This window comes from Sinohyriopsis cumingii, chromosome 1, assembly GCF_028554795.1.
Source record: "Sinohyriopsis cumingii isolate HCF-2022 chromosome 1, ASM2855479v2, whole genome shotgun sequence".
Classification (NCBI taxonomy): domain Eukaryota; kingdom Metazoa; phylum Mollusca; class Bivalvia; order Unionida; family Unionidae; genus Sinohyriopsis; species Sinohyriopsis cumingii.
In genome coordinates this window covers 116787413-116812441 of record NC_142961.1, presented here as the reverse complement: position 1 = coordinate 116812441, position 25029 = coordinate 116787413, and the positions used below count along the sequence as shown (strand labels likewise).

At 35.8% G+C, this 25029-nt stretch overlaps 1 protein-coding gene across 2 annotated transcripts in view; it reads left to right on the top strand.

Annotated features, from left to right (window-relative positions):
• Nucleotides 1-25029, top strand: part of LOC149807712 (caspase activity and apoptosis inhibitor 1-like) — a 325008-nt gene that overhangs the window by 55368 nt on the left and 244611 nt on the right. For both annotated transcript variants that reach the window (XM_089969669.1, XM_089969649.1), the window contains exon 2: nt 22893-22937. The gene's annotated coding sequence lies outside the window, so the exon portion shown is untranslated. The remainder of the gene's footprint in view (nt 1-22892; nt 22938-25029) is intronic.

The following is a 25029-nucleotide window of genomic DNA, read 5'->3' as shown; positions in this document are numbered from 1 at the left end:
CTGCTTCTTGTGGGTTGGTGATTCTTTCCGGGGTTTTCCCAGGTTCTTCCTCCACCATTATACTGGCCGCCATGTATAGCCCATCTTGTTCTGAAAAATGGCGTTAAACCCTATAACAACCACAACAACAACAATACCACTGGATGCATGAATTTGTTATGCTGGCACTTGAACTGCTTGGCAAATTCTTTAGAAACAACAATTAAAAAGACAAACCCTCTCTGCAAGTTTTTAGCAGACTTAAAACTTGTATCACTGATGGTGTTCTAGCTGCAAGGGTCATTTCAACCAAGTGTGAGGTGTATGGAAGAGCTAACTAACAAGGGTTTTGGAAATTTCTTACAAATTGTCAGGGAATGGATAATGTTGTAATTTAGGTGCAGCATTGATGCACAGATGATGCATGCAATGATTATTAAAATATGGCTACGTCATCAAAATTCACTACTATTTAAAACTGTGGTGGGGGTAGAAGTTTATCATCACACATTCTCTCATCAGAGGCTAAAAATGATGCAGGTGATTGTCATGCCAGTATTTTGTACTCTGCTGTTATGCATGGTCGCTTAACAGAAAACAAAATTGTGGTATTCTCTTTTGGATGTTGAAGTTCAAAGAAAAGTGCAGTTTTTAACAATGTAATTTTAAATTCATCTAGGGTAGAAAAATGAGGAAGGTTAGATAATATTATAGATTTTAAATTTTAATTCATAAAACTGTACCCCGTTATCTTTAATTTAAATTGATGTTTCCACCACATCTATAAACCTCACTAACTGACCTCTTGGAAGTGCCAAGAATTCTTTATCCCCTATCTTCTATATGTTATTTTGTATTGTTCTTCATTGATTTAACAGCACTTTCAGTTATGTATTTATAGGTACAGTAATTACCAAATGGGCTCATTCATGACTGACCACTCAACTGACCAGCAAATGGTCGTAAAAAGGCAGTTGCATGTCTTAAAACATTCCTGTTTGCTGGTTGATTGACCAGCAGGTCATTGGAATGACTCTTAAAAAGAAATTTGGTTGTTACCAAGTCACTAGGGGGAAAGGTTAATTAACACCTACTTAACTTGTTTGCTATGACCCATGCCCTGTGGAAGTGATGATGGGATGCTCCTCCTACATAAATATTAGATCAGAAGTTTGATTTTGTTGGGTTTAATGCTATTTTTCAGCTCATGATGGGCCATTCATGACACCCAGTATATTTTGGGGATGAATGAAACTGGGAAGAACCACTGACCCATGGGAAGCTACTGGCAAGCTTTTTCATATACCCATGTTGGTTGAGACGTGACTTGAACTGTCGCAGACAGGTGAGATTCAAAAGTGATCTATAAAAGCAAGTGCCTTAGACCACTTGGCCACCTGGGGCCTTAGACCACTTGGCCACCTGGGGCCTTAGACCACTTGGCCACCTGGGGCCTTAGACCACTTGGCCACCTGGGGCACCTATTTGTACAGGAGGAAATTGAACCCTGAGAGAAATGGATAATGTTACACCTACTAATTTATTATTGTTTTCAAAGAATTTACAGGTACAGTAATGAGATTCACTATTACCATATATACTTGCTTGTAAGTCGGTTCTGCACAGCCCCATTATGAAATGACAGATATGGGTCTATGCAGTTTGTAGTTTACATAGTATGTATCAGTATGAATGGGTTTTGCAGTAAGTAGCTCATCATACTCTGTTATGCAATAGTTGATTGACATATAGCCACTCTGGACCATGACATCAATTCATTGAATATGAAACTGTGTTGAATTTAGGTATAATAGAAGAGTGAACTTTCAAGCACTGCTCTGTCAAGCTTTATCAGATTGAGTCTGTTAGGAACTTGATATGTGTTGGTAACATATGTTTCGCCCCACTGTATGCTGAACAAATCTAAATCCCCAAAATGTTAAACTCTTAAAAATGTCCACAAAAAAAATATAAAAAGGGAAAAGCAAAAGATGCATGTCAAATTTAATTTGTTTACCACAGGTGGTAGTGGTTTGGAACCAAAACGAAATTTTCACATATGTTCAATTAATTAAAAAATATATGAAGTGTTGAATGGCTAGAAAATCTAATGTAGGTTACATTAATACAAATATGCCTCCTCATGTGTATGATGGATCCAGTGGCAGACTTTTTAGAGCCATATTTGTCATACCATACTGTGCTGGTAGATCTGAGTCTATGCAGTAATCATTGGAAGAAACGTAGATCCTGATATCCCAGAACATTGTGTGATGGCATACAGGGGCCTATGTTGATTGCAGTTTCATCCAACTTGAATGTGAGTGCATTTGATATCATTTGTCACCCTTAAGTGTTTTTTCCTTGTCAAGCTAAGCAGTCCAGGTCCCAAGAGAGTAATATAATATGCAGAAAATTGAAGAAAAAAAATGTCTGAAATAGCCTGAAAATCTAACCTTTTGGTTTACATTTAAATACAAACCCTTTATATACTTGAGTATAAGTTGGTCCAGCTGCAAAGAAATGTAGCCTGATAGGCTGGTGTGTATGTGTCAGCAGGTCAGGGTCTGTCTTGTTTGTTCAATTGATTATTCCTAACAAACTGCATAAACCCAGATCTGCTGGTGCAGTATGCGATGGCAGATCTGGGTCTGTACAGTTTGCAGTTGGATCCCATTTATGCACAAGGATATACATTATGAGTATTATATTTCATTGTCTACCTCCAGTGGTTTTTATATGCCTATTACGTTATGATGTTCATTTGTCTGTCTACTACCAATTTTGTTTGCGTGGGTTCGAGTCTCAGGTTCGGCCAATGTGGATATGTGAGAAAGCTTGCTGGTAGCTTCTCGTGGGTCCGTGGTTCTTCCAGGGTTCTTCCTCCACCATAAATACCGGCTGCCATGTATAACCTATCTTGTGCTGAAAAAGGGCGTTAAACCCCATAACAACAACAACAACAGCCACTTTTGTTCCATAATAACTCAAGTTGTTCACCATCTGCAGGTACGAAACTTTGTGGATGCCTTGCAATTGGAACAAGGTGGAACCCTGATTGATATCTGGCAGTTAAAAGACATAGGTCAAGGTAATACAATTCAAGGCCACCTGACATCTATATGTTGAATAGAAAATGGTAATCTATTTCTGATGTGTTGTATATTTCACTCAGTTATCATTATATGAATAAAAATGTTGCTGATCCTGAATACACTATATGCGCATGTTTTTTTTGGTCACTTATAACTATGTAAAACCATTTTCTTACTAGCAAATCCAGCCTGATCATCAAGTAAAACTTTCTGAAGTTTTGGGGAAAGTTGAGTTTTGAGGACTAAAACCAGGCTTGATTACACATGGTGACATGGAGATGAAAAAGGAGATTTGCTATTTCCATTGAGACCAGATGATTTTCTTGGTTGACGATTTATTATAAATACACTTTGTGAAGTATATCATGTGTTAGGTCAGGCACAAATTGTCTGCTAGTGAGTTATATGTTTTTTTTTCTTCTTAAAAACCAAAAAAATTTAGTCTCAGCTTGGTTGGAACAGATTGCATCCCATCTGACAAATAGATGATGTGATGGAGACAGATGTTCGGTTAAGTAGAGTGTTCACCATTGCAGAATTATTTGATAAATAGTGAGCCCTTGAAATGCAAAATAGGTAAGATTTCTTTTCTCTGATTTTTCCAGAAAACAGTGATAATTAGAAACTGAATTTATTGTTACAGTAATAATATATATAAAAAAACTAAAAATTCAATTGAATTTTGATGGTTATAATGACAAAAAACACGGAATACAAAAGTTTATAATTTTCATTAGAAGTAATTTTCATTAGATGTAATGAACAGAATTTGTTTGTAAAGAACAGAATTCGTTAAATTGTGGGTGCAACTGAACTTCATCATTATACTATATGGATACAAAATCCTTTCACTGTTCATGCTAATAAATGGATTTTAAAAAAAATAAATGTCAAGTGTTTTATGACTTAAAGGTCAATCACATTAAATTTTGCTCTTGGTGCCCCAGTTTAGTGACAGAATCAAATTTGCTTTCATTCATCATTTTCCATATGTTACATCTAAAACACATTGTAAAGGTATTGACGTGTACACATTTTTTCTTTACCATTTAGCATCTCGTTTCATTTTAGAAGTAGAAATATAAATCAGATATTTCTCTTTTATTCATGGCATATATGTAAAACTTGACCTCTCAAGTCTTCAAAGAGGTTTATTAACTGTGTACTGTTAAATAGAGGCTCTGATAAAGAAAAAGAGCCATTTAATTTTTTATTTAGATGAAACACCTTCATAATAAAAACACTTTTTATTAAAGAAAAATCCACTAAAATTCCAAAACATGGTCAGGAAAGCAGCATTTAATCCACCATTTTTGGTAGCAGAAAAACCAGCATCTCCCATACAAAATTGTCATGGATTAAAGAATCTGGAGAATATTTATTTTAAATATTATACATGCATTAAAAATACTTGGTGAATGTGCTGTTTATATTATTTAGAATTTACAGACATTGTAATAAAATTAGTTTCGTGATTTTTTTTATGTGAATTTTTATATACCAGACCAGGGCTCGGCATGGCCGAGTTGTCTAAGGTGCTCATCTTTACAGACCACTGATATATATCATCTTGGTCAGCTTGGGTATGTGTAGAAAAAGCTTGCCATTAATTTTCTGTGGGTCAGTGGTTCTTCCAGGGCTTTTCCTGGTTTTTCCTCTACCAGATATACTGGCCACAATATATAGCCTATCATGTGCTGGAAAATGCCATTAAGCAGCAACAACAACAAGAACAGTGTACCAGACCACACAAAGTGAGATCAGAACCATTCTGTTATGGAGATTTTAACTTTACCAGAACAGGACATGTTAATCATGAAAGAATGGTGTTCTGCATTACAGTCTTGTGTTTTGGTATTCACGATATGAAGAAATGCTGATTTCTAATATCCTGTGAAGAATGCTTAGATGATTTAATTGCTAGAATTTGTTAATGGTTTGTTAAATGCCTCTCTGAGTTGAAGACGAATACAAAATATGAACAGCTAATCAAAACAAGTACAGGACACTTAGACCCAGTTCTTTTACTGAACTGTATGATAAATCAGTTTAGAAATTCTTGATAGGTGATAGCTTTATAAATTATTTTTATGTATGATTGGTTTTAATAGTGCAATTTTTTTAAATGATTTATTGAATGAATGAAACTTTTTATTTAATTGGGACTGTGGAATGTAAGAAAAGTATGTTTTTTTTTACTCATTTAAATAAAATTGCAAAACATTTGAATGCTTGCAATGTTGCTCCATGGGTCAGTATACACCACCCCTCTGCAGAGAGTTTCTCAAAGTTGGGGGAGCGGTGGGGCTTACTTTTGGTCATGGTTATTTAATTGGAGAAATATGGTACACACACACACACACACACACACACACACACACACACACACACACACACACACACACACACACACACAAACACACACACACACACACACACACACACACACACACACACACTGAGTTTGTTTGCTGTGGGTAGCAATTTTTATGGTTTTGTGAAAATGACATTCATATTCGTAGTTGAATAAATGGTTTCAGAAAGGTTGCTATACTTTCAACAGAATGATTGCTGTTTATTAGGTTTTCCACAGAAAGATCACTGTTTATTAGGTTTTCCACAGATGACTGTTTATTAGGTTTCCACAGAAGGATCACTGTTTATTAGGTTTTCCACAGATGACTTTTTATTAGGTTTCCACAGAAGGATCACTGTTTATTAGGTTTTCCACAGAAGGAGCACTGTCTGTTAGGTTTTCAATTTTGTGGTGTGTGGCAAGCATGAAATCCATGAAATTCATGAAATTAATAGCCTTTGAATAGACTCAAATTTGCTTGCTGTTTGACCCAACTTATATGTGAGTATGTACATGGTATGCATATATATATGATACATAAGGATTTGTGTGTGTGTGATTTGGATGTTTAGCGTACCCTTAACCATTTTTAAGTCATATCGCAGTGATGTCGGCAGTGTGGCAGTTTATAGTGATGTCTAGCACTGGGGCATCATGCCACAGACATGTAGCATCATGTCCCACCCAATCACATTATCCTGATACCAGGCTGACCAGTCCTAACACTGACCTCTTAATGAGTGAGGCAGCTGTTAGTACCATTTTTTATAAGTCTTTGGTATGACTCGGCCTTGGTATAAACCCACAACCTCCCACATCCGAGGCCGGCACTGTAACCACTAGACTACCAGAATGGTCTCACATAAGAATTTAAATATAAAAGATACACCACTATGAGACAGATGCCATAGTTGTTTGTATAAAAAATGAACAGTATAGGTCAAAGTTTTTAAGATAGGACTATCAAACCCTGCCACTAATGGTTAGATGAGTCATTACAATAGCACACCAACAAACTGAAAATTGATTTTTTGTGTGGAATTTCTAAAATGTATTATGGACTTCATTGTGACATTATATGTAGCTGGACTCATAAATATCAGTAACAATAATGGTGAAAAACTAAATAAAATGGTGGCAGAACTAGGACTGACCCTACCCATACATTCTTGTTTTAGACATGGCAGAACTCAGTGTGTGTGTGTGCATGCATATATATATATATATATATATATATATATATATATATATATATATATATATATATATATATATATATATATATATATATATATATATATATATATATATATATATATATATATATATATATATATGCATGCATGCACACACACACTTGTCTACAAGTCACGTTCAACTGGAAACTGCATAGATCCAGATCTGCTGTTGCCTAATGTGACAGAAGATATGGGTCTAGGCAGTACTGTTAGGATTAGTCATTAAAACAAACATTATAGACCCTGATCTGCCAGAGCATTATGCAATGGCAGATCAGAGTCTGTATTGTTTGCTGTTGGTCCTGACTTGTACATGAGTGTATATGTTCATTGTCAAGAAAAAATGTGTTTGAAAATGAGCACTTTTCATGTCCCAGAGGTGTTTATGGAACTATGTGTTTGAAAATGAGCACTTTTCTTGTCCCAAAGGTGTTAATGGAACTAAGTGTTTGAAAATGAGCACTTTTCATGTCCCAAAAGTGTTTATGGAACTATGTGTTCATTCAGTTTTAGATAGATGACAGTCATTAATTTGAGTGATAAAATAATAGTCCTGATTATCATTGAAGATATATCCTGTTGTGCGATCAACCATTCATTAAAGTAATGAAGAAAGCCTTATACTGAAGGACAGAAGAACTGCACTGTTATCTCTAATAATCCATTGATGCCCCAATGCTTAAAATAAAGCCCCCCCCCTTTTTGTAGCAGATACCATATATATTCACTTATAAATCAAGTCCAGTTGCAAACTGCACAGACCCAGATCAGCCTGTGCATTATACAGTGGCAGATCTGGGAACTGCATTTTGTTTGTAAGAACTAATTAGTAGAACAAGCAACATAGACCTTTATTAGCAAATGCATTATGCGATGTAAGATAAGAGTTTATAAGTCATTTCTTAGTCAAGTCCATCTGTATTGAAGATGCAGTTGGACTTAAAAGTTAGTATATACAATAGTGTCGAATCTCCCACAATAAATGAACAAAAATGGTGGCAAAGATTCCTAATATTTTTTAAAGAGTCAACAGCTCTTTTCCGTTTATCTGTAATGAGTTTTTCAGAATTAACATGGCAGATAAATCACCCATGAAAAAATAGTCCAACTAAGTTTTTTATTCTGTGGCTGATGTTTTTCATTTGCACAGAAATATATTGTCATAAATTAAATTTTAAATAAAAGTTATGGTGTTTATGGTGTTTTTAAATACAATAAAATGTATACTTGATCTTTTCTATATGCAGTTGAATCACTGTTGCATATGTTGTATTTTCTGCCTGTCACATCAACAACTTTGGCATTTCAGCTTTAAAAATGCATTGTTAAATTGCATAAATTATAAATCTGTTTGATCATGTTTGAGATGTAAGACTATCATGGAATCTCATAAATGCCATATATATCCATTATACATGTTTTTTATTTCAAAAAAATTGTTTGTGTTTTATTTTTATCGCTAAATAGATGATATGATCAGTAACATTTTTCTGTTGGCTGCTTAACAATTTCAGCGTAACTAATTAAGAACACAAAAATTGCGTATGGACTACATATTAATACTTACAAAATAAATTCATGCCTTCTGTAGGATTATTTTGATTGGATTTCACAGAAAGCATATTCATTTACTTGACATTAAACTGTGACATTCAAGAATATAAATTCCATGATAAAATTGTCAAATAAAACGGGTCTATTTATGGCATTTTTCAATAGTTGTCCCTATGAGAAAGCTAAAATAATCAATATATTCTGACTTTTCGTCAAAGGATTCAGAGAGAAATAAACATTATTGCAGAAATTATAAAATATTTAACTTCCATAATGTATAACTCCATAACCAGACAGTGAGCACTGTCTCATTCGCAATGACTTTTTTAAATTTACATTTATGGATTTTTTTTCTTCTATTTAACTGCTGAAGATGTCCATTTGTCAGAAGAACGCAAAACATGCCAAATTTCCTAAACTTTAAAATTGAATAATCGTTTTCTAAACTTGGGCCGTTCTTCTGGGATTGGGTGAGTTATGTTTATGTCATTTACATTTTTCAGAAGTTTGGCCTGCCATTAACTTAACAAATTCATACTTCATCCACCAGCCCATATCTACAATATGGCATCATAATGAAAGTGTAACCATATTGTAATATGTTTTTTTGTTGTTGCAATGTGGTGATTCCATACTGGTTTTGCGTTCCTTTCTCATTCTTGGAAAGATCTCAGATGTTGTGAGTGCCATGTAACCCAATCCAATTATTTTAATTCTACAAATCCTCTGAGAGTCTTTATTTCCAAAGAGGAAGACTATTGACATTGTATCATGATCTCATGTTACATGTCTATTTAAAGTCGGAGGGTATTATGTTATGTCGTCATCTGTCCTATTAACATTTGCTTGTCTGGCCCATAACTTTGGTTGTTGTTGTTGTTGTTGTGGGGTTTAACGCTATTTCAGCACACGATAGGCTATACATGGCGGCCAGTATTACTGGTGGAGGAAAGAAAGAACCACCAACCCATGAGAAGCTACTGGCATGCTTTCTCACATACCTACATTGGCTGAATCCGAGACTCGAACCCACGCAGACAGAGGTGAGATGGCAGTGATCCGTAAGGTGAGCACTTTAAACCACTCGGCCACTCGGCCCCCCCCCCAATAACTTTGGTAAATGGCTGGAGAGATTTTCATGAAAATTTGTTCACATATGCATATCATGACTAGAGATAGGTAACATGCCAGGGCCATGACCCCTGCCTCAAGGTCAAGATCACAGCAAGGGCAAATTTGATTCTGTGTTCTTGTCTGGGGTATAATGTATAACTCACAGAGGATAATTTTATGAAAATTTGCCCAGGTTCATTTCATGTCTAAGTGGTATGTTAATACTATAACCTTGTCCCCAGTGTCGAGGTCATGGTCAGGGCAAGGGAAAATGCAGTTCTTTCACATGTATCCCTGTACACCTTTTGAACCATTAAAATTGTTTTGTCGACCTTGTATATTGATTAGACGGTATGTTGCATACAGTAGCCAGGACCTGTCTCAAGGTCAAGGTCATAACAGGGGAATATGTAGTTTTGGGAATTGCATTGTCTACGTTGTAACATTTAAACCATTGCAGATATTTTGATAAAACTGTAGCAAATTATGTATTGTGCACATATGATATATCACATACTACAGCCAGTACCACTTGCCTCATAAGCTGATGGGGCACAACACGGAAATTTTTTACTTTAACTTGTATCCTTATCTAGTGTAGAATTTTTGAACTAATGAAGATATGTTAAAGTTAAATTTGTTTATATCTGATGATCACACAGTGATTCACCCCCATTCCCACCCCCTCCACACACATTCCCTGTATGGATATGACCTTGGAACCAATTAAGATATTTCTTGAGGCTTTATATGTGTCTTGATTTTGACTGTGCCTCTGGCAGTCATAGACATACATTGTCCCTCAAGACCAAGGGCACCACATGAAATGCCTATTTATTTCAGTGGATTTATTTACATATTTATGATGTCACTTTAAAAAAAAATCCCCACAAATACTTTGATGAAATTGTAACCAGGTCACCAATCCCTTCCTTAAAGGTCAAGGGAATTTAAGTAAGAAAAAGGTCAGGAGAATGGTGTATTATGTGTTTTTTGTGTGTTTGTATTGATTTGAAAAAGTTAGAAAAGAAACAAAAATGAATGTTGATAAAACTCTTAACTACCTTCTGTTTGTTGAGAATGTGTTGATATTATCGTATGGATGTTTTGCAATGTCTGATGCCTAGTTCTAGCTCAAAGTTTTAGATGCAGCTGTTTTTATATTCCCACATGCTGATACACCTGTTTTGGAGATTACACCCAATTTTAAAATTATGACAAAAAAGTTGTCAGATTTGTCATGTAAGATTATATTGTAGAACCTTTTGGTGGAAGTTAAGCTGGATTGAATTTGTAAAAAAAAGAGATAACATTCTATCATATATACTCACAGAACAAATCCAACTGCAAACTGCATAGACCCAGACCTGCCAGCACATTATGCACTGTCAGATCTGAGTCTGTGCAGTTGGTAGGGAGTAATCAGTAGAACAAACAACACAGATCCTGATCTGCAGGTGCATGATGCTATGGCAGATCAGGATCTTTGTTGTTTGCAGTGTGACTTAACTTACAAGCGAGTATAGACCCTAAGTACGATTTGATCTATTATAAGCGTAAGCTACTTATTTTTAACTGAATAATGAAATTAAAAATTACATCATGTTGGATAAGAGATTTATATTATATGGAGTCAGTCGTTTGTTTTGTACATTTTTCAGCGCATGTTAGGCCAATGTACATTGCTGGAATTTGGTTTAAACTAATCAGTGCAGTATATACTCGATTGCCATCGTAGAATGCAATGATAGAATTGGTTCTATACAATTTTTGTTGAGAGTAATTAGTACAACAAACAACATAGACGCTGATTATTCAATAGCAGATCAGAGTCTGCATTGTTTGCACTTGGATTTGACTTGTGCAGAAGTTTATATGATAATTTGATGTGAGTAAAGCCAAGCTGAAGCTCAGCTGTTTTTCATTTTTTTTTGGGAGGGGGCTTAATGCAGTTTTTCAGCATATGACAGCCTAAACATAGTAGCAAGTATTACTGGCAGAGGAAGAACCTGGGAGACCATGGGAAGAATCACTGACCCATGGGAAACTACTGGCAAACTTTCTCACCTACCCATATTGGCTGAGCCTAAGACTCAAAGCCATGCAAATATAGGTGAGATGGCAGTGATTAGGAAAGAGACCACTTGGCCATCATTTTGGTTTCATTTTTTTAAAGCATGTTTTGTATTTAAAGCACATTCTTCAGTTTACATGTACATGCAACATCTCTGGGGATGATTTATAAACCGATGATTAAAATCAAGATTTCTGATGTAATAGAAGTCTGTTAGGCATCAATAATAGTGTTCTTGTGACATTCTAGAATGCCTGATCCAAATTGCCATTTGTGATATGGAGAGTCACTGCTAGTAATGAGATATTCCAAATGAGGTTTTTCACTGTCAGAAAACTAATTTTGATTGGTGAGGATAAGGGTCAGCAGAACATAATACCTTGTGCTTGTGCTTGTCGGATCTACCAATAAATAGATCACAAACTTTAATAACCATAGATTTTTTACTTTTTGGAGTGAAGTTTTTGAATGTTCTATGAAGTTAATAGTTGTATATAATCAAGTTCAAGTCAGATCCAGTTGCAGTCTTCATACATCCAGATCTGCCAGCTCATTTTATTTATGGCAGAGCTGGGTCTGTGCAGTTTGCTAGAGGTAATTGTTAAAACAAAAACAGCATAGATCCTGATCTGCTGGTTGATACTGCATTGGTAGATCTGGGTCTATGTTGTTAGTAGTTCAACTCAGTTCATACAGAGAACATCCCATTTAGTGTTGGGGGGGGTGCTTTTTAGGTCAATGTTCAGAGCAGTGTTTTGCAAAGGCCACAGGAACATTACTGGATGAGGCAATAAATGTACATATTATTTAGCATAGATTTCAATAACTGCAGTAAAAGAAATGACCAGTCTTTTTAGTTTTTAAGTTTTTAACTCATCATATGGAATGCTTTTTCATCCATTGTTGATCCATCCATTAGCACACATTTGTTACCACTACTCCTAAACTACCTGGAGGATTGAAGCTTTATACATGCATTCATCCCATGGTCTAGTAGACCCAAAGTAAAAATGATGCTGGTCTGACATCCAGTATGGCCACCATGGCAGTCATTTTGAAAATCTTTTTATCACTGCTCTTGCTGAGTAGAAAGTCATATCAACATTGGGTTTTCACTCCAAGACTTGGTATGATATCTAGCTGCTTCCAAGTAAAATGGTGTTAGTCTAACTCAATATGGCCATTGTGGCAGTCATCTTGAAGATCTTGTAATTGCTGCACCTGAAGGAAGTAATACTGAAATGTACTTTTCACCAGAAGACTTCTTATGACATCATGTTAGTTCTAAATGAAAATGGTACTGATCTTAGCCACCATAGGGAACATCTTGTTGTTGTTGTTGTTATTGGGTTAAACACCATTTTTCAGCACAAGATAGGCTATACATGGTGGCCATTATTACTGGTGGAGAAAGAACCTGGGAAAACCCCGGAAAGAACCACTGACCCACAAGAAGCTACTGGCAAGCTTTCTCACATACCCACATTGGCTGAATTTTGCTATGGCTGCTCCTGAATGGATGGTCATATCAACAAGTGCTTTTGTGGTCGTAAAGGAAAATGGTGGCAGACTGATCTTATTATCGCTATTCATCCTGAGTGGAAAGTCATATTAACATGGGGTTTCCCCCCAGAAGAATGGTGTGCATCTCACATCCAATATGCCCACCATGTCAGCCTTCTTACAATTTTTCTTGTTACTCCAGAAGAACAAAGTTATATTTATATTGTGTTTTCACCAGAAAACATAAGAGAGTGTCTTCTTGATCCTAAATTAATATGGTGCTTATCTGATATCCAATACGGCCACCATGCAGGCCATCTTGAAATTCTTGTTATTTTGCTGTTCCTTCTAATTGGAAAGTCATTTTGACATGGTGTGTCATCAGAAGAGTTTTTATGATGTCTGGTTGGTCATAAATGAAAATGATGCAGATTGACACTCAGCATGGCCACCATTGTGGCAATCTTGAAAATATTATCTCTGCTCTTCCCAATAAGATGATTATATCAATGTGTGGTTTTCCCCAATAAACATCAAATGGTCCCTGGCTGGTCCTAAATGAAAATGTTGGCAATTGGAAATGGCTGTCATGATGTCTTTCTTGAAAATCATCTTGCTGCTACTCTCCCTGAATGGATGGATATACTACCATATTTAAAAAAAAAAAATCAAAGCTATGTAATGATTGTCCACGTGTGCCTGAATGAAAATAGTGCCAATCTCAGGAATCCAGGATCTCCACCACAACAGCTACTTTGAAATTCTCCTTTTTGTTGAAGAATATAATAGATGGTTTTAACATTCAGTAGTTAAAAAGACGAAATGGTCTTATCCTGAATTCTGGAAATTCTTTTCAGTCAGTAGAGCATCAGTCCCTTCCATGGACTCTTGTTTTTATCATTTTATAAATAATGACCCTTACTTGACAACATGTATTCAACTAGTAATGACCCTTACTTAGCAACAGGTATTCAACTAGTAATGAAAAGAAAAATGCACTCAAGCCTATATTTTTTTGGGGTGTGATTGGGGTGGGTGGGGCTCAGCTTGAGCCCTTCACCCATACTTTGGGGGCTCGAATGACTTGTACCTCTACCTACATAAAAATGCCCATATTATTAAAAACAAGTTGAATATTCCATCATTTTATGTTCTTAACCAGAAAGCGTTGACATCATTATGCCATGCACAAGCCAGATTCCACATCTGATAAAAACACTTGTTCAATTAACTTACTAGCTTGTGGTGTATATAAAGAATAAAAACTAACATTACCATGGCAGTGTTATTTTATTTTGAATGTTATTGCAGCAGCAGTATTTATAATCACTGCAGTGGTATTCATATGCCATTAATACATTTTTTTGTTGAAGTTGTTTATTTTACTTTTGCAATAGTATATTGTTGCAGCAGTATATTTTAATGTTAAGTCAGGGTAAAATAAATTATAATGAAACATTGAGATGGGCAAGTAACCCCCCCCCCAAAAAAAAAAAACGAGTAACATTATAGCAATGGCATTTGGGCACAAACAGCTCATTCATCTCACATAGCAATGTTAGTAATTGACCGAATTTCTATACTTTTATGGTAAGACCAGCAAAATATGCTTATAGTTTATGCACAATCCATCCAAAACTAAACAGATGGAGACAATTGTGTACTGCATCTCTCATTTTTGATGAAAATTCCCTTGCAGGTGCCCACAGAATTGGTGAGGCAAATCTCCGCCTTTTACATCCAGTATTACCTGTGTGCCAACAGCGATAAAAATAACATTGTTTTATGTTCAAGCCTACTATTGTTTATAATTTACCAGTACATAAGCTTCTTAGAAAAATTAAATTATTTTTTTCCATTTCGTCTATGTTGACCTTCATGCTTTCCAGCAACAGTTACCTTCATATGTACTGTGATAGGTACCATGGTATACTACAATTATATACCAACAATTTAATGTTCTGTGACATTGGCCTGACACCGTTTTAAAGAAGAATAACGTCAGCCAATAGCTGGACAAAATATCATGCTCTATTTATAGGAAAATAACACCATATCGTATCCATTATATTTGAAAAAAATAATTATCTTGAGATAAAAGAAATAAAATATCTCAGCTTAAAATAAAACTACAGTCCATTCCCCCACAACTTTAAATGGGCAGTACCTTAGATAAATTTGCTATGTGTATGTTAATTGCTGTTTAAGTTGTAATAAAAAACAAAACTCAAGTGCGTTGATTAAGTTTACACTATAGCTGACACCCTGGCAAAGACACTCTGTTGACGTTAGTGAACTTATTGATACAAATAGGAAGTGTTGATGCTGAAGTCTTCAGTTTATTAGCTGTACTATTGATATTGTAGGCAGGGAAACTTTGAGTGGGATGCCAACACCTGGACAAGATTTTTATCAGAGAGGGTCAGTAAACATAAAACACACCGACTCGACAATGAGAAAATACTTAGTGGACATTGAGAAATTACATAAAATTCAAATAGAAAGCTGCTCTTCTGAACATTTTAGATGGTTTGCAGTCTTACAAAAAAGTACTTGGCCTCGATACATTAACATAAACTAGAAAATAACTATAAAATGACATTTAGTTTTGGTGTTTAATCCAAAATTAGTCAAAAAGTTTGGACTTAACTGAATTTCTTTCACAGCATCCCAATTGGCCATCATGCTGGCATAAGTGACACGTCATATATGTTATTAAAGGATCGTAATTATAATTATATTTGTAATATTGAAGATTAATTTGACAAATAATTAGTAAAAAAATTAAATATTTTTAAAAATTGTTTTGTCATATAAAATGAAAACATGCTTTTCATAGCATTACATTTATAACAAGAATATTCATGAATTTCCATGCATTCCTTACTAATGTAAGCTGCCAGAGTACCAGTACAGTGAAAAAGTACCATGGTATGTACTACCGAAGAAATACCGTTGCAACCAGTATATCGGTAATACCATGCACCTCTAGTTTTCAGTAATAACATGCTTTTCTGGTGATCACTGACTGCTTTTTTGTTTTGTTTTTTGAAAGCATCCAGAGAACATCATTATACATTTATTTTTGTTTAGCATGCCTTGGTAGAAGTTCACCATAGAGACCACGTGGACATGTCCGTCTGTACATCCATCCACACCCATAATTTATGTAAATGTTGACATCTTTAGATTAGGCTTATTTTAATGTCTTTTATCATATTTACCCACATTTTAGCCCGTGTTAAATGCGAAGTGCATACATCTCGGATCTGATATCACATAATGTGCTTGCAGATCGGACTGAGTTTATACAGTTTGTTAGGAGTAATCAGTCAGACAAACAACATAGACTTTGATCTGCTGTTACATTATGTGCTGGCATATCTAAGTTCATACAGTTTGTTAGGAATAATCAGTCAAACAAACAACATAGATTTTGATCTACCATCACATACTGTGTTGGTACATCTGAGTCTTGACAGTTTTTTAGGAATAATCAAACGAACAACACAGACTTTGATCTGCCATTGCATAATGTGTGGCAGTTCAGGTCTCTGCAGTTTTTTTAGGAATAATCAGTCAAACGAACAACATAGACTTTGATCTGCCATTGCATTATGGGTGACTGATCAGGGTATATATTGTTTGCAGTTGGTTCCAATTTGTATGTGAGTATGTATGGTACATTTTAATTATATAAATTGCTGGCATAACATAAACGGGGCTTTTTTGTTCTTAGTTTCAATCACCTAGCACATATAATTTTGTGCCACAGGTGTGACATCTGTTTAAAAATAATATATATATATATATATGAAGCATTGAATAAGGTAGTCAGTTATACCTTTTTTATTACAGTTATTTTACATCTCAAGAAGTACAAAAACTGGCGCTTCTAGCTGTGTGAGAGAGATTCTAATTTAATTCTGTTTTGCAATGGAAAAATAGGGTGGCAGATTAAAAATATACAAGCTGCAACTTTCCACTTCATATTGGGTGAACTTTAAGTTATTATTTTTCAATTGTTTGCTTTCCTGAATGTAAATTCATTTACAGTATGAATTTACTTGTAGGTCAGGTCCTGTTGTTAGCAATATAGCTCCAGATCTGTCCTTATATGATGCATTGACAGATCAGATTCTGTGTTCCAGATCTGTCCTTATATGATGCATTGACATCAGATTCTGTGTTCTGCTGATTAATCCCAACAAACTGCAGAACTCAGATCTACCGGTGTATTATGCAGTAGTAGATCTAGGTCTGTGCAGTTTGCAGTTGGGTCTATTTACTCCAACATAGAAGTGAGTATATACGGTATATACAGTAATTTACTATTTAATTTTATAGTCAGCATATATATATATATATATATATATATATATATATATATATATATATATATATATATATATATATACATATATACAGTATCCACATTTTTTTGTACATGATTTTTGTCTAATTTTTGTAACTTTTATTCATGGCTGTAAATTGTAGTGATTAACTTTAGTAGAAATTGTGTATGGGCATAGGGTCTATTTTAAGATGTTAAAGAGAGTAAAATTACATAGGATGTTTAATAGATGCTTACATACATGTTGACAATTACTAATAATAGAACTATTAGAAAATATGTTTATAAGATTCTGCCTTTTTCCAATTGGACAGATCAATCAGGTGGTATCTTAGATGAATTAAATTAATTCCTATTGATTTAGTTAGGTCACATGAATAGGTTTTTGGAAATATTAAATTGGGTAGTACAGTCTATCATGTGGGGTATATTGCGACATAGACACTTTGAAGGTGTATATAAAGGAGAGAACTGAACAATCAGATTTCATTCCTATGTTGGAGTCATTCTTATATCTTGTGTTCCTGTTGTCTCTAGACATGTTTTATGTCGTGCCCTAGATATTATTTGAGAGAAAAATACTTTTGTTTTGACATTTCATTGGAAATAGAAAGTGCTCATATTTTTAAATACTATAATATTATTTCAGAACTATTGTGAATTACCTATTGAAAAGTAGTTCTGGACAATGCCATTTTGACAATGTCTGGATTCTTGGTGACCACTACATTTCTGGTTCTGATGTTTATATGGAACATTATTAATATAACTTTTTCAGGATTATTTTGGATTCACTTTTTAATACTTTTTGTTCCTCTCAAATTTTCATTTTATAACATTGATAATTAAATTGTTTGTTAAGTTTTTAAAAACTTGTTGGTTTTGCATCTTTCTGTTACTTATTTTGTAATAATAGCCAGTACTTTTATTACTGCTAAATAACTCTACTGTAAGTTGAGACTTCATCCTCGTATTTGGGTGAACCAGAAGCTTTCAAAACACTGGATTACCCTGGGACACCTCTGTAATGTCACCCTCTTAGTAAGAGGGGTGGTTAATTGGATTTCGCTGGCATGATCTAAGGAATGACCTCCCTTGATTTTATAGCCCTGTGGGAGTGGATAGATAGAATATCAACTGAGAACTGAGCAAGAGTATTGGGAAGAAGTAATGCAATATGAGCCCCCTTAGACAAGAAAAATAACAAAATTTAATCAATAACAATAGTGGCAACTCCAATTCAATCTAAGTTACATAAACAGAATTTAATAGCAGTGTCTAATTTGGATTTATTTCATCATAATAACGAGTGGTGAAAAGGATGCAATGTCCATGACTGACTGCATCACCTTCCACTTGTGACCTGTGTATCATGTCTTCATATTCTGAATGCTTCATCTCTTCTGGAATTCTTAGTCTTTTTTCTGAATACATTATTTATTTCCAGACTTCCAACTTCTGTCTTTGGACTGTCCTGTCTCTTCCAGAAATCTGTTTCCTTAATGCTGTTCTCTTTCAGAAATTGTGCATTCTAGCACTAATCCCTGTCTTTTACAAGATGACCACATGGTCCCCTTTTCTTGTTTAACGAGGAAAGCACTATTCTTTTTAGGCTTCCTTGAGCTAAACTTCTGTCTCAGAATTTTCAGACTAAAGAATTTCTATCAAGGTCATCACTTTAAATTCACGTTACTTCCAAAGTGTACGCATTAATTTACTCGGATCAGTTGTATCCAGTGGTTCCTATAAATTTTCCCAAGATAATCATTTCTTCCGTCAGATTTTGGACAGCCTAGAATCTCTGAACTATGTTGCACATGATAATTTGACATGGGTTCCTATCAAGTGGTTATGGTTGGTAGCTCAAATGTTTACTTTCTCGGGACAGCATTGCAATTCGCTGGTCAAATATAAATGAGTCGTAGATGTTGGCCTTTCATGTCTAACACTGACATGGGGGGGGGAGCAGAAAGGTCAAGGTGACCCTTCACAAAGACTTTTCTGGCTTAAATGTGATAAAATTAGAATGCTCAATGTGTTCAACTTCAAGGTTCAATACTATTCAAAATTCGACACTTTACACTTTACATGATACCCATTCATACTGCCCTTCATTCTTTCCTGGTTGCATATCTGTTGTGAAAACACCCAAGATAGGTAACTTCTCACTGAAATTATCATATTAATTTAGACTTAATCCACACATTACCTTGTGTTTACCTTCAGTTGCATAGAAGTTTTTTGTGTAAAACTTCTTTTCAGCTTTCTTTCACAGGAACAATGTCTAAGCAGGGGTGTGGTCAAACAAAATCCCACTGGGCAGACACACAATTTCTGCAGCCTGTGGTTGGAATAGGTCTGGGATCCTGCCAAGTGTAGACATACCCATAAAGCAAGGAAGAAGGTTCCTTCCTTGTTGTCTTCAGAGTTTTTTGGGTTCTTGTTCTCTGTATCCTTTGGGTCTCAGATCTGGATTACCAATGTCTTTTTGGAGGTTCTTTGGGTTAGTGGACTCCCTCACAAAGGAGGTTATATATGGGTGGAGAGCAAGTCACACAATCCCATTTGGGAGGAGCATCACCCTCCCCATTCAGTGAGGACAGAGTGAGCATCACTCTTTCCTTCCAGCATGGCATTGAGTTAGTTCCCACCATGAGGGCAAAGCAGCACCCTTTAATCACTGAGCTCGTGTGTGGGCTAAAAGTGAGTGGGTGGAGCAGCACCCCTTCAACCCCTGGGGCCCATTGTTGGTGATGGGATCAAGCTCCCAGGTAAGTTGAGACCTCAGATCTGAAGTCTTTTGGATGTGGGAAGGGTCCTCCCACAGATCTTAGTCACCTGACTGATATTTGCCTTGTCACCAGGTAACAGTCATTGGAGCCCCTATGGTATGGAGATATGGTTTAAGTTGCCTCTCCAACCAACTGCTGTTACATCATGCAAGGGATAGGGGATCAGCTTACAGATGCAAGAATTAGGGATTGGGTAGTGGACACTTTCAACCCGAAGTAAAATTGTTATTCACTAATGCCATTTCACCTTCAGAATGATCCCACAGGTTCTGTACAAGTTCAGGAGCTCCACTGCTCAGCTCATTTTGATCACCCTCTGTGGCCTCAGCAATCTTGGGTTCAGCAATCTTCTTAATCTGCAGGTTAACCATCCAAGGGACATTACCTCAGAAGAGGAACCTCATGTTGCAGCACAGGATCTCTCTCTTGCACTTCAGCCTATAGTTCCTCCACTACTTACTTAATTTGAACAGTTCTTTATTCAGTTTACACTCCAATTATGTTCACTTATTCACAGTAATATTTCTGCCTTTGGGCCAAGTCCTTTTTTGGGGGGCCTAAAATGTCATGGTTTACTGCCTTTGGGTCAAGTCGTCTTTTGGGGACCTAAACTGTCATGGATTCCTGCCCTTTGGTCAAGTCGTCTTTTGGGAACCCAAGATGTCACATATTTATGCCCTTGGGCCAAGCCCTTATTTAGTGGCCCAAAATATAGATTCCTGCTCTTTTGCTAAGTCCTTATTTTGGGGCCCAAAATGTCATGGATTTGTGTCCTTGGGCCAAGCCTTTGTTTGAGGGTTCAGGATATGGATTTATGCCCTTGGGCCAAGTCCTTGTTTGGGGGCCCAAGATGTCATGGATTTATGTCTTTGGGCCAAGTCCTTGTTTGGGGCCCAATATGTCATGGATTTATGCCCTTGGGCCAAGTCCTTGTTTGGGGGCCCAAGATGTCAGAAATTTATGTCCTTGGGCCAAGTCCTTGTTTGGGAGCCCAATATGTCATGGATTTATGCCCTTGGGCCAAGTCCTTATTTGGGGGCACAAGATGTCTTGGACTTATGCCATTTCCTTCAGGAGGCACACCATATGCTTCATAAAACACATTTCTTATTCAAAGAAATCTACAATTTGGCAGATTGTACAGGTAATTGATAACAGTTGTTTTATATACTTTCTGCCCACTATATTGACTCGATGTAAGACAACAAACATATAGTATCAAAGCAAGTAAAGTAAGATATGAGACTTATTGACACATTCTGATGAAATCTATAATTAATATAATTTGAGGAAATTACATGAGACATAATTTAGACCTATATTAAAATCATGATCCATTAAATTAAAGAGTTATTTACCTTTAAACTTTGTTTTGTAAGTATCGACCACTGTGTTAATCCTTTAAAGTTTTGGTAAGTTGCTTGTGAGTTTTTTTAATATGTATAGGATCAAAGTAAAATCAAGCTGTAATTCTAATAGCATTTTATGCCAGCAGGTTTTAGCAGAATCTCCAAATTACCATACTTACTTGCTTATACATTTGATTCCAACTGCAAACAACATAGACCCTGATCTTCTGTTGTACAGTGTGCCAGTCTATGTTGTTTGTTCTACTGAGTGTTCATAACAAACTCTACAGACCCAGAACTGTTGGTGCGTTATGGGACAGAAGATCAGAGTTTGTACAGTTTGCAATTTTGCTCAACTTATAAGCAAGTATGTATGATAATTTCCAATTTGGCTAGACTTATAAGCAAGTATATATGGTAGTTTGCTTGCCTGCTTCAAATTATGAATAAAAAGCACTTACTAGCAGTAGTGGGTGTCTTGATGGTCTCTTTGATCACACAGTGGTCTTGATGGTGTCTTTGATCAAACAGTGGTCCTGATGGTCTCTGATCAAACAGTGGTCCTGATGGTCTCTTTTATGAGACAGTGGTATTGATGGTCTCTTTGATCAAACAGTGGTCTTGATGGTCTCTTTGATCAAACAGTGGTCTTGATTGTCTCTTTGATCAGGTTACAGGCCTTGAATTAATGAAAGAATAAATTATGAATTTAAGAAAGAATGATGAAAAACAGGAATGAAGTATAAAATAAAAGAATACAAAATTTAATGAATTAATTTAAACCTTTTTCTATGGTAAAGCATGTCTGTCCATCCATTAGCATTTATTTATTCGTTAAACTTGTCCCAGTTGTATATCAGGACTAGATAGCATGTCAGGTAACCATAAATCCGCTCCCCTGCTACAAGGACAATGTCACAGCAACGGTAAATGTAATTCTTTGACTTGTATTCTTGTCCAGAGTGTACATTTTGTACAATATATTCTACAGATACATCAGTCACTTGTACATATATAGAAAGAGCATACCATAAAAGCCCACTAACTTAAGGTCAAGGCCACAGCAAGGGGAAATGAAACTCAGATATTTTTTTATGAAACTATAGCATTGTATATAAAGTGTCCTACCCCTTGCCATCAAGGTCAAGGTCACAACAAGGGAGGATGAAAGTCAGTAGCTAGTTTCCTTCTCCAGGCTGTCACTGTCTAATCCCTTCAGATATTTTAATTAGGCTTTATTTAGGTCTGTACCTTATAATAAAGTAGCCAGATCATTTGCTTCAAGGTTATTTGTGAGCAAAGGGTCATGAGATGTACTGATCATGTATCAGTTGTGGTAGTCTTGTTTAACTGTGAATAAGTATTTTAAAGAAAATTTATATCCATGCACATCTTTTATTATTGATCAATAAATGATTTGTCCAGTTAGTGTTGTGGTAAACATCTTGTATAACTTTCATAACACTGTTGTTCATTTAATTTCAGAAAATGTCCTTTTGAAGGTAACTGATTTGATGAAGTGATTAAAAGGTAGGTTTTTAAATTATATGCTGGCCCATAGGGCAGAGTGAGTGTTCTGTTCATCCATCTATCTGTTGCCAAGTTTCATATCTGTACAATAACTTGAGTACCCCACCATCAACAGTTAACCAATTTTGTGGATGGCTTGCACTTTGTTTAAGGAAAAACACTCTTGATTTTGGGCTCAAAAGGTCAAGATCATTGCAAGTGAAAGTAGAACATTGGTTTCTGCACAGTAACCATGTTATTCACCATCTACAGTTAAAAATGTTGTGGATAACTTGCACTTGGGGTAAGGAAGAACTTTCTCGATTTTGGAGTCAAAAGGTCAAAACTTGTTGTCACTGTGACTGAAAGAAAAAATGGTTACTGCACAACAACTCAATTTTTCCACTAGAAACAGTTAATAGACTTTAAGGATGGCTTGCACTTTGGGTAAGGAAGAACTTTCAGGGCCAAAAGGTCAAAAGTCCAGGTCACTGTGAGTGAAAGAAAATAAATGGTTTCTGCAAAGTTTTTGAGTTCTCCCGTATCTGCAGTTACCAAACTTTGTGGATGGCTTGCACTTCGGGTAAGGAAATATCTATTGATTTTGGGTTCAAAAGCTCAAGGTCATTTGCTGAAGAATTAAAATCTTTTGTATACAGACATGAACTGAACTTTGTGAGTAACTCACACTTGTGGGAAGAAAGAAGCCTATCGATTTTGGACTTAATAGGTAAAAGGTCAAAGATCAAGGCCAATGACTTACAGAATAGTAATGGTTTCCGTACAGATATTTAGGTTATCTACATGGAGGTCAATTAAGCATGGGGAGGGCGTTTAATGTGCCACGATCTGCATTCTTGGTATTGTTTTTATGGAACTAGTGTCTGCAGAATTTTTACATAAATTGTTCTCACACTAAAGTACAATGCTGAATGCCACATTGTAGTAAAATGGACACATCCTTTGGCATTCATTGTTATCTCTAGTGGTCATAGACTGCTTGGAGGATTGCCATGGAACTTGAGACACATATTTATTCTAGGGTCTAGTCAGTCCCAATTGAAAATGGTGTTGTTCAGCCATCTTCAGAATCTTGTTATTGCTACAATTCCTTCATAGATGGTCATATCAATGTGGAATTTTCATTAAAAGACATTTTATGATGCCAGAGCGTTACCAAATGAAACGATGCTGCTTAGACATCCATTATGACCACCACAGCAACCATCTTGAATATTTTGTTATCACTGCTCCTCCTGAATGCATGGTTGTATCAACAAAGGGTTTTCACTAAAAACCTTTTTATGGTGTCTAATTAGTCCTAAATTAAAATGGTGCCAATCTGACATCCAGTATGGCCACCATTGTAGCCACCATGCAGTCTTATTATCACCACTCCTCCTAATGACCTGACATTTTTGGAAGGGGATGGGGTGAGGGTGGGTATTGATTTGAAGTTTCTAAATGGGCCAGATTTTGTATGAGAACTGCATGAACAGACTTATATTTCAACAAATGAAAGTGGTAGATAACTTGTATGAAACAAAGATAAAATGTACATCTATCTCCGTTTATTGGCTAGTGGCAGCGATTGTATAGCATGACAATTGCATTGTGTCGTATGAATTAGTCCTGCATTTATTAGCAGAAATGTTACCCCCAAATACTGGAAACCAGATTTCTGCCACTTACAATCACAACAAATACAGTTGGCAAAATTCTTATAAAAAAAACTAGATAAATAATGAAACATCCAATTGCTCGTCTGCAATATATCTGTAAAGTTACCTCTTGATTTTGCAGCCTGATCTTAGATCAAGCATTAACACGATCTGTACATCAAGCATTGACATTGTATGTAGATAAAGTGTTAACATGATCTTTAGATCAGGCATTGACATGATCTGTAGATCAAGTGTTAACATGATCAGTAGATCAAGCATTAACATGATCTGTAGATCAGGCATTGACATGATCTGTAGATCAAGTGTTAACAGGATCTTTTGATTAAGCATTAACATGATCTGTTGATCAAGTGTTAACTTGATCAGTAGATCAAGTATTGACATTGTAGGTATGTAGATAATACATTAACATGATCTTTAGATCAGGC